General features: G+C 35.5%; 1 protein-coding gene and 1 long non-coding RNA gene across 6 annotated transcripts in view; one reads left to right on the top strand and one right to left on the bottom strand.

Moving 5' to 3' along the window:
- The window catches only part of LOC116537746, a 99,465-nt gene extending 90,372 nt beyond the window's left edge, over positions 1 to 9,093 (top strand). The window contains exon 3 of the long non-coding RNA XR_004263304.1: positions 9,041 to 9,093. This is a non-coding gene — a long non-coding RNA (uncharacterized LOC116537746). The remainder of the gene's footprint in view (positions 1 to 9,040) is intronic.
- UBE3A (ubiquitin protein ligase E3A) overlaps positions 1 to 9,105 on the bottom strand; it is a 96,760-nt gene that overhangs the window by 37,918 nt on the left and 49,737 nt on the right. The window lies entirely within an intron of this gene.

Raw genomic sequence — 9,105 nt, forward strand, 5'->3', positions numbered from 1 at the left:
AAAGATAGAACAAGATAATTTTCATGAAAAAATAAATACAAATCAGTATTTTCAACCGTTTGAAATATGGGTAACACAGAAATGACCTTCAAGAATTATTTTACTCATTTTTATAGTCTCAATGCCCAAAGTGCTTGATATATGATAAAAACAAAGTAAAATTGTAGAACTAAATATTTACATAATATAATTCATCTGGAAAATGAAAATCTGTCTGTTTTAACGTGTCATATTTCACAGTTAGAAAGGAAGAAAAACCCCGAATCAACAAATTAACTTTACATCTTATGAAGAACAAATTAGACTCAAAAGTTAACAACAAAAAAGTTACAGCAAAACTAAAAAAGAAAAGAAACAGAAAAGTTTTTCAATAGAAAAAAAAATCAACAAAATTAGGAGTAGCTGTTTTATTGACAAATTCTTAGACTAAGAAATGAAGTGAACAGACACAAACAGCAAAAACTGGAACTAAGAAAGGGGATAATAAACTGTTGCCACAGTTAAATAGGACCATAACAGACTAATACGAACAACTATGCTCCAACCAATTCGATAAACTTTGATAATGCATAGACACATAAAACCCACCAAGACTGAGTCACAAATACATGCAACTTCTGAATGAACCTGTAATTATTACAGATTGAATCAGTAACTGTCCAACAACACCAGGGCTTCACTAAAACTCTGAAAAAACTAAAGAGGACAGAACCCTTTCAAAATGATTTTATGAGGTAAGCATTACTTAGATATCAAAATCAGACAAATTTACCACAAGAAAAAAGAATCCCTGATAAATACGCAAAAAACATCAACAAAATACCAAGAAACAGAATTCAATAATGCACTAAAAAGATTATACTTCATAAATCCTCAAGTGGGATTTATTAATAAAATCCAAGATCGTTTAAAATACAAAAATCACTTTAATACACTGAATTCTTAGGACAAAAACCAATCATTCTCAACTGACTCAGAAGAAGCATTTGACAAATTTAGATTTAAAATTGGGCCAATGCGTGGGGCATGCCTGTAATCCCAGACTTTGAGAGGCTGAGGTGGGTGGATCACCTGAGGCCAGAAATTTGAGACCATGCTGGCCAACATGGCAAAACCCCGCCTCTACTAAAAATACAAAAATTAGCTGGGTGTGATGGTGGGTGCCAGTAATTCCAGCTACTCAGGAGGCTGAGGCGGAAGAATCACTTTAACCCGGGTGGCAGAGGTTGCAGTGAGCTGAGATCGCGTCACTGCACTCCAGCCTGGATGACCAGAGCAAGATTCCATCTCAAAAAAATAAAAACAAAAACATTCAATTCACTAGAAAGATATGGAAATTACTTCAACATAATAAAGGCCATATATGGAAAGACCACAGCTAATATTATTCAGTGATTAAAAAAAAAAGTTTTTCCTCTAAGATCACAAACGGAACAAGAATGCACATATTCACCACTTCCATTCAACATACTATTTATTACAAGTCCTTCCAGAGTCAGCAGTTGGGCAAGAAAAGGAAATAAAAGGTATTAAATGAGAAAAGTAAGAAGTAAAATTACTTCTGTTAGCATGATTTTATATGTTGAAAACTCTAGTCTACAAAAAAAAAAAAAAACTGTTAGAATAAAGGAATTCAATAAAGTTACAGGATACGAAAAGCAACATTAAGAAATCAGTTGCATTTCTTTTTTTTTTTTTTTTTTTTTGAGACGGAGTTTCGCTCTTGTTACCCAGGCTGGAGTGCAATGGCGCGATCTCGGCTCACCGCAACCTCCGCCTCCTGGGTTCAGGCAATTCTCCTGCCTCAGCCTCCTGAGTGGCTGGGATTACAGGCACGCGCCACCATGCCCAGCTAATTTTTTGTATTTTTAGTAGAGACGGGGTTTCACCATGTTGACCAGGATGGTCTCGATCTCCTGACCTCGTGATCCACCCGCCTCGGCCTCCCAAAGTGCTGGGATTACAGGCTTGAGCCACCGCGCCCGGCCATCAGTTGCATTACTAAATACTAAAAATGAAGAATCCAAAAAGGAAATTAGTTTTAAAAATCCGTTTACAATGAAATCAAAGAGTAAAACAGGGAATATTTTCCCAAGGAAATGAAAAGAACACGTACATTGAAAATTATACATCAATGCTGAAAGAAATTAAAGACAATACAAATAAATGGAAAGACATCCAGTTTATGAATTGGAAGACTTATTATTGTTATGATGGCAATACTATGCAAAGCCATCTGCAAATCAAAGCAATCCCTGTCAAAATCCCAACGGCATTTTTTACAGAAACAGAAAAAAATCACCTTAAAATTCATACAGACTCTTGAAGGAACCTGAATAGCTGAAACAATCTGTACAACAAACAAGGCTAGAGGCCTCACATTCCCTGATTTCTAAATATATTGCAAAGCTATAGTAATCAAAACACTATGGTGCTGACATAAAGACAGATATACATAGAACAACTGAACAGAAGGGAAAAGAGTAGGGGAAGTGGTTCTTCAACAAACTGCATTGGGAAATCTGGAATCTCACATACAAAAGAATGAAGTTGGAGCCTTACCTTACACCATATACAAAAATGAGCTCAGCATGGAATAATAGACCTAAACTTAAAATATCAAACTATCAAACTACTACAAGAAAACATAGAGAAAAAGCTTCATGACATTGGACTTGGCAATGATTTCTTGACTAGATCACCAAAAGCACAAGCAACCAAAGCAAAAACAGACCAACTGGGGAAACATAAGCTCAAAAATTTCTGCAAAGCAAGGAAACAGTCAACAGTCAACGGAGTAAACTGGCAACCTGCAAAACAGGAGAAAATACTTCCATGCCATGTATCTGTTATGTGGTTAATAACCAGAATATATTAATAACTCCTACAATTCAACAACAAAAAATCTAGTTAAAAAGTGGACAAATGACTCGAATAGTCATCTTTCCAAAAAATATATACAAGTGGCCAATAAGTCCATGAAAAGATGCTCAACATATCCAACAGCAGGGAAATGTGAATCAAAACTGCAATATCGCTTGAAACCATTAGGCTGGCCACCATCAAAAAAACAGCAAATAAATGTTTGTGAAGATTTGGAGAAACTGGAACCCTTATACACCATTGGTGAAATTGTAAAATGGTGCCAGACACTATGGACAACAATATTTCGGTCCCTCAAAAAAAAATTTTTTTTTTGAGACGGAGTTTCACTCTTGTTACCCAGGCTGGAGTGCAATGGCGCGATCTCGGCTCACCGCAACCTTCGCCTCCCGGGTTCAGGCAATTCTCCTGCCTCAGCCTCCTGAGTTGCTGGGATTACAGGCACACGCCACCATGCCCAGCTAATTTTTTGTATTTTTAGTAGAGACGGGGTTTCACCATGTTGACCAGGATGGTCTCGATCTCTTGACCTCGTGATCCACCCGCCTCGGCCTCCCAAAAAAATTTAAAATAGAATTACCTGCAGTTCCACATATAAAGAGCTTGGAAGTCACCACTCCAACCTAACAACAAGTAAAAAATGACAAACTTAAAAATAAACAAATCTGAGATAGGATAAATGAGGTCACAGGGCAAATGACTGCCTGTAAGTGACAGTGAAGGACAGGTGAACACATAGAACCACCATTTATCTGAGATGAAAAACAAGCACAAACCTCCACAGTGTAGGAAATCTTGAAGTGCAATGGACAAACAGATGAAGGCTCAGGGTGGACAACTCTGAAAGCTAAAAACTCCAGTTACCCAATTATAGGGGGATCCCCACAATTTTCTAAGTTTTACCTTCAGGCAATTGACCAGCTTCTCACAATAAAAATAGAAGAATCCTCAACCCTCTGCAGGAGAGAGGAAAAAAGAAATGATTTCGAAGCACTCCAGAGTATTCTGGTCTTAACAAGGTTTGTCCTCGGAAGAAACTGGTTAACCAAAGCCTACTCTGCTGAGGTTGTAGCAAAGCCAAAATGATTGGGGTGGTGGGGATGGAGAGAAACAACCAAACTCCAGGCCATTATAGACATCTTGTTCTAACTAAGGGAGTGAGGGAGGGGTGGGACTGAGAAACACTTGTGAAGTTCACAGACCAGAGGCATAAATAAGCTCACTAAAAGACTGACCTAATCATAAGACTACAGAACTCAACTCTTCTCCCTATACATTACAACTGCATTACTACAGGCTCATTTATAGCAGTTCCTTTTACCTAGTACATGATGTCAAGCTATCAAGAAAAAAAATACAGGGCATAATAAAAGGTAAAAAAACAAGTATCAGGACCAGATACAGCATATTTGGAATTATCAAACTGAAAATCTAAGATAGCTATGACTAATATGCTAATGAGTTAAGTAAACATGTTAAAAAAGAAAAAGGAGAGATGAAAACCCTAAGAAAGAACCAAAAGGAAATGCTAGAGATAAAACAACCACCACTACCACCACTGTAAGAGAAATGAAGAATGCCTGTGATGGGCTTATTAGTAGACTGGGCATGGAGGAAGAATCTGAGCTTGAAAATATATGCCAAAAAACTACTTCTGGGCATAAAATGTAACTACAGAAATTCAAGGACAGGAAAAAAATCTGAAGACAGAGGGGGAAAAAAAATCATCTTGGAGAGGAAAAAAAGAAAAAGAACATACATGTGACTTCCTGCAAGAAAAAGAACAGGTTGAAATATTTATAGTGTTAAGAGAAAAAAACCCATAAACCTAGCACTCTATCTTGTGAGATTATTATTCAAAAGTGAAAAAGAAACACTTTCTCAGACAAAAATTAAGGAAATTTGTTGTCAGTACACCTGCCTTGCAGTAAATATGGGGAAGGTCAGCAACTGAAATCTACATATATAGAGCATCAAAGAAAGACTGAAAGTAAAATAAAACCTTTAATTTTTCTTATACTTCATTGATCTAACAAATAAGAATTTGTTCAAAATAATGTCAACAATTGTGCTTACGTATTCAGATGCTGTTAATTCAATTATTGGGTTGTGTCCTAATAATGCCATTATAAATTGAAAACATTGTAAATTGAAGATATCATGAAAACACAACTTATCAAAATTTGTGGGATACAGTGAAAGCAGTGCTTAGAAAGAAACATAGAACACTGATGCATATATTAGAAAAATCAATTATCTGAGCTACCATCTTATGAAACTAGAAAAAGCCAATTAAATCCAAAGTAAGCAGAATATGTAAAAATTAGAGGAGAAATCAATGAAATTGAAAACAAGATATCAACAGAGAAAAATCAAAGAATTCAAAAGGTGGTTCTCTGAAAAGATCAATAAAATCAATAAGCCTCTAGCCAGGCTAAGAGAAAGGACAAAATACTATCAGAATTAAGAGTGGGTATCGTTACAGATCTCATGGACAATAAAAGGATAATCAAGGGATATTATGAACAACTTTATGCCCATAAATCTGGTGACCTACATGAAATGAATCAATTCCTTAAAAGACACAATCTATCAGAACTCTAAGAAAAAATAATCTTCATTAAAAAGCATCTATTGAAGAAATTAAATCTGTAAGTAACAATGTTCTAAAATAGAAGGCAGGACAGATGAATTTTACCAAACATTTAAGGAAGAAACCACACCAATTTTCTGTAATCTCTTTCAGAAGATAGAAGCAAAGGGGATGCTCCTATCTCATTCTATGAAGTCAGCATTACTCTAATACACAAACCAAAGACATCAGAAAACTATAGATCAATATTTGTCATAAACAATGATGCAAAAATTCTAAACAAAATATTAGCAAATTAAAAACAACAATGTATAAAAAGAAGTATACACCAGCATAAAGTAGGATTTATCCCACATGTAAGACTGGTTCAATACTGGAAAATCAAGTAAGCAATTCACCGTATCAACAGCTGAAGGAAGAAAAATCACATGACCACACCAATAGAGAAAGGTATCTGACAAAATTTAACATCCACTCATGATAAAAACTAGTAAACTAGGAATAGAGGGAACAACTTAAACTTGATAAATAATGTTTAAAAAAACATAAAGCTAATAACATCATCCTTAATGATGAGGAACTAGAAACTTTCTCACTAAGATCAGGAACAAGACAAGAATATCCCTTCCTCATTACTCTATACTGGAAGTTCTAGCTAATGCAGTAAGACAAGAAAAGGGGAAAAAGTGTGTACTAAATTGGAACAAGAAAATAAAACTGCCTTTGTTTGCAGATAAAATGACTCTATGTGTAGAATAGATACAGGAATTTGAAAAAAAGAAAAACAACAAAAACCTCCTGGAGCTAGTGATTATAGCAAAGCTGCAGGATACAAGGCTCATATACAAAAGCTAATAGCTTTCCTGTAAACCAGCAATGAATAAGTCAAATTTAAAATTAAAAACACAATAGCATTTACATTAGCATCCCCCAAAATGAAATACCTAAGTACAGATCTAACACAACTAGTACAAGATCTTTGAGGAAAATTTACTAGAACTCTGATGAAAGAAATCAAAGAACTAAACAAGGAAGAGCTATTCCATGACCCAGAAGAGCCAACTGAATGTTGACAGAAAAAGTCAGATGGATGCTACTGACTTCAAGATTTACTATAAAGTTACAGTAGTCAAGATGGTATTGACAAAAGAACTGACAAAATAGATCAATGGAACAGAACAGAGAGCCCAAAAATAAACCCCCACATAAATATAGTCAAAGGAGCAAAGGTAGTGTTTGACCAAGAGGCAAAGGCAATACAATGGAGAAAACAGTCTTTTTCAACAAACTGGCAATAAATGAATAACCACATGCAAAATAAGTCTAGACACAGGTATGTTCACAAAAAATAAACTCAGCGAATTAAATGTAAAACTCAAAACTATAAAACTCCTGGAGGATAACATAGCAGAATCTTGGGTTTTGTGATGACTTTTTAGATATGGCACCAAAGGTACCAACCATGAAAGAAGAATTAATAAGCTGGACTTCACCAAAATTAAAAATGTCTACTTCTTTCTTAAAAAAAATTTTGTGTCTTTTGCAAAAGACATGTCAAGAGTATGAAAAGAAAGGCCACAGATAAGGAGAAAATATTTGCAAAAGCCACATCTGATAAAGAACTATTAACTAAAATGTGTAAAGAGGCTGAGGGCGGTGGCTCACTTTGGGAGGCCAAGGTGGGTGGATCACCTCAGGTCAGCAGTGAGACCAGCCTGTCCAACATAGTGAAACCTGGACTCTACTAAAAATACAAAAATTAGCTGGGTGTGGTGGCACACGCCTATAATCCTAAATACTCAGAAGGCTGAGGCAGGAGAATCACTTGAACCCAGGAGGCAAAGGTTGCAGTGAGCCAAGACTGTGCCTGGGTGACAAAGCAAGGCTATATCTCAATAAATAAATGAATGAATGAATAAATAAATAAATAGTGCAAGGAACTCTTAAAATTCCATAAGTAAACAATCCATTTTAAAAAATGTGCCAACAACTTTAACAAACACCTCACTGAAGATAGATAGATGGCAATTCAGCATATGAAAAGATGCCCCACACATCATATGGCATCAGAGAAACACAAATTAAAATTACAAGATACCTTTACACACCTATCGGAATGGCCAAAATTCAGAACACTGATAACATCAAATACTGGTGAAGATGCAGAGCAACAGAAACACTCACTCACTGCTGGTGAAAAATGTAAAAGGGTAGAGTCATTTTAGAAGACAGTTTGGACGTTTCCTAAAAAACTAAAGACTTTTACCCTAAGGTCCAGCAATGGCACTCCTTGGCATTTACACGAAGTGGCTGAATAATGAAGTCCACACAAAAACTTGCACACCAATGTTGACAGCCATTTTATTCATAATTAGCAAAATGTGGAAACAATCACTATGTCCTTCATTAGGTGAATGAATAAACTGTGATATGTCCAGAAGATAGAAAAAGAGAAGTACTAACGACCTATGAAAAGACATGGAAGAAACTTAAATGTATATTACTAAGTAAAAACAGTCAAGCTAAAAAGGCTATATGCTGTATGATTACAAGTATATAACATGTTGGCAAAAGCAAAGCTACAGACACAGTAAAAGGATCGGTGACTGCCAAGGAGTGGGAGGGAAGGAAATACAAATAGGCAGAACACAGAGGATTTGGGGGCAGTGAAAACACTCTGCATGATACTATAATGGTGGATACCTGTCATTATACTTTGCTCAAAGCCATAAAATGTACAGCACTAAGAATGATCCCTAATATAAACTACAGACTTTGGGTAATTATGATGTATCAATATAGGTTCATCGTAAAGACATGTAACACTCTGGTAGGGGACAGACACTGACTATGAAATAGTCTATACTTGTATGTGGGAGGAGGTACAGGGGCAAACTCTGTACTTTCCTCTCAATTCTGTGAACCTAGAACTCCTGTTAAAAAAAAAAAAATCTTAAAAAAAATACATATGATCCAGTAATCCTACACCTGGGCATACTTCCAAATGTATTAAAACAGGTTCTCAAAAACATATTTGTACACCTATGTTTACTTCAGCATTACAAAATTCAAGAAGTGGAAGCAAACTAAACATCCATCAACAAATGGTTAAAGAAAATGTGGTATACACATATAACAAAATGTTATTCTGTCTTAAAAAAAGGAAGGAAATCCCATAAAATGCTACATGAATGAACCTTGAGGACATTATGCTATGTGAAATAAGCCAGTCAAAAAAAGACAAATACTTAATGATTCCACTTATATAAAGTAGTTAAAATAATCAAATTTCAGAAGCAAAAAGTAGAATGATATTTTCCAAGGAAAGTGAAGGGGGGAAAGGAGAGTTGTTCAATGAATGTAGAGTTTCTATTCTGTAAGATGAAAAAGTTCTAGAGATCTGCAGCACAACAGTGTGCACACAGTTACCACAATTATACTATACATTTAATCATTAATATGGTAAAATTTGTTGGTTTTGCCAATTGTTTTCTTTACCTCTTATATAAACTGATAAAAACCTGTTTCATCCTAATCGATTATTATATGACTACTGCTCCCCAGAGAAAAAAGGACACGTGAAATACTACTTATCCATCTCCTGGGTCTTAGCGGTAGATGTCAGGATC

Source organism: Sapajus apella, unplaced genomic scaffold (genome assembly GCF_009761245.1).
Source record: "Sapajus apella isolate SASKATOON/1434 unplaced genomic scaffold, GSC_monkey_1.0 scaffold113, whole genome shotgun sequence".
In the NCBI taxonomy this organism is placed as follows: domain Eukaryota; kingdom Metazoa; phylum Chordata; class Mammalia; order Primates; family Cebidae; genus Sapajus; species Sapajus apella.